This window comes from Bison bison, unplaced genomic scaffold (genome assembly GCF_000754665.1).
Source record: "Bison bison bison isolate TAMUID 2011002044 unplaced genomic scaffold, Bison_UMD1.0 scf7180017864500, whole genome shotgun sequence".
Lineage (NCBI taxonomy): Eukaryota > Metazoa > Chordata > Mammalia > Artiodactyla > Bovidae > Bison > Bison bison.
In genome coordinates this window covers 6,576,478-6,578,368 of record NW_011495059.1, presented here as the reverse complement: position 1 = coordinate 6,578,368, position 1,891 = coordinate 6,576,478, and the positions used below count along the sequence as shown (strand labels likewise).

The 1,891-nt window shown below is 57.1% G+C and overlaps 1 protein-coding gene across 6 annotated transcripts in view; it reads left to right on the top strand.

Moving 5' to 3' along the window:
- Positions 1-1,690: 1,690 nt before the first annotated feature.
- Positions 1,691-1,891, top strand: part of SRC (SRC proto-oncogene, non-receptor tyrosine kinase) — a 56,469-nt gene continuing 56,268 nt past the window's right edge. For all 6 annotated transcript variants that reach the window (XM_010829188.1, XM_010829187.1, XM_010829182.1 and 3 more), the window contains exon 1: positions 1,691-1,877. The gene's annotated coding sequence lies outside the window, so the exon portion shown is untranslated. The remainder of the gene's footprint in view (positions 1,878-1,891) is intronic.

Here is a 1,891-nt window from a genome sequence, read left to right as displayed (position 1 = left end):
CAGGGTTGGCTTCTGGTGCTGGCTCTATTGCTGACTTGCTGTGGGGCTTCAAGCGGCCCCTTCCCCTTCTGGCCTCAGTTTACCAACCATAAGCGATTTACCTTTGTTGAGCACAACCTCAGCCACCCTAACTCCTGTCAGTTCTAACCTTCCCAGAAGTTGTCTGTGGTCATGTTTACTCCCGTTTCATGGGCGAGGGGACCTGGGCTGGGGAAGGTGACGGGCTCGTAGAAGGTACGGCAGCTGGGCAAGCAGTCTAGGTTTGAACCCAGATCAGTCCAGTTTAAGGCCTTGCTCATTCCTGGTCTCCCAGATACTGTACTGTACCCTGAGGCCCTGCCTCCCGTGGTCTCGAGTTTCCCTCCCTGCTCCTCTCAGGAGAAGTCCAGGCTTCTACCGTTTGACCTGGACTGGGCTTTACTTTCCCATCTGTGAAATGGGAAAACTTTCAGAGAAGGAAAACAGAGGCAGATGGTGGTATTCAAAGCTGGATTCAGGCCCACCTTCCCCTGTGCAGTAATCCCAGGAGGACCTGTGAAAAGCCAAGGGTGGGACTAGCACACGTGCTCAGTTGCTTTTGACTCTTTGGGATCCCATGGACTGAAACCTGCCACCAGGCTCCTCTGTTCATGGAATTTTCTAGGCAAGAATACTGGAGTGGGTTGCCATTCCCTTCTCCAGGGGATCTTCCAGAGCCAGGGATTGAACCCATGCCTCCTGCCCTGGCAGGCAGGTTCTTTACCACTGAGTATGAAGTGAAGTGGCTCAGTCACGTCTGACTCTGCGACCCCATGGACTGTAGCCTACCAGGCTCCTCTGTCCATGGGATTTTCCAGGCAATAGTACGGAGTGGATTGCCATTTCCTTCTCTAGGGGATCTTCCCGACCCAGGGATCGAACCCAGATCTCCCACATTGTAGACAGACGCTTTACCATCTGAGCCACCACGGAAGTATAATTGCCACTAAATACCTGCTTTGGCCCCTCCTAAGGGGCTTACTGGAAGCCCCTTATAAGTTCCTTAACTTACTGGCTTCTTAGTTACTTTTTTTTCCCCCCTTCTGATGCACATTAAAATGAATGCATATCTAGTAAGATAAAAATGCTGCTCCTTACCACACTGTCCTTCTCGTCTCAGTCCCCAGTTTGGGAAATTCAGGTCAAGGCCAGGGTCCAAGACCTGGTTCTTGTCAGGTGAGTCCCTTCTCTGTGCCTCAGTTTCTTCATCTGTAAAATGGGGGTGATCATTGGCCTGCCCAGCCCACTTGGTTGGTAGGAATAGATTCTAAAGTTGACCTGAACAGCTTAGCATGGCACCTGGCAAGGAATGAGGGCTCCATCAGTGCTGCTGTTACTGATGATTAGTAATAATTTCATGAGAGGTAGATTTGGGGTCAATTGGATGGGTGGGTTGGGAGGAGTTGGGGAGGGTATTTTGGCTTGAGAGCTGATGGGTGGGTGCCCCATGGGTAGGGAGCACTCTCAGGGAGGGGTGGGGGCGGGGCTTCCGTGGCCGGTGCCCCCGCCCTTCCATTCCCTGGCCGCCGGGACCCCGGGCGTGGGGAGGCAGCGCGCGGGACTCTCCCAGGTCACCGGCGGGGACCCGTCCCGGCACGCTTCCTCCTTCCTCCCCCTCCCTGCCGGGCCCCTCCTCCCTGCTCGCGCGCTCCCTCCCTCCTCTTCCCCTCCCCGGGCCGCCGCCTCCTCCTCCTCCTCCGCCTCCCTTTCTCTCTCGATCTGTCTCTCCCGGCCCGGAATCCATTCCGGCCCGGGAGCCGGAGCGGCCAGGCCGCCGTGTGCCCGAACCCCTGGCCGTCCGGCGGTCCGTCCGCCAGTGCGTCTGTCTGCCCGGTGCGTCCGCCTGCCCGCCGGTCCAGGTGAGCGCCCCCCG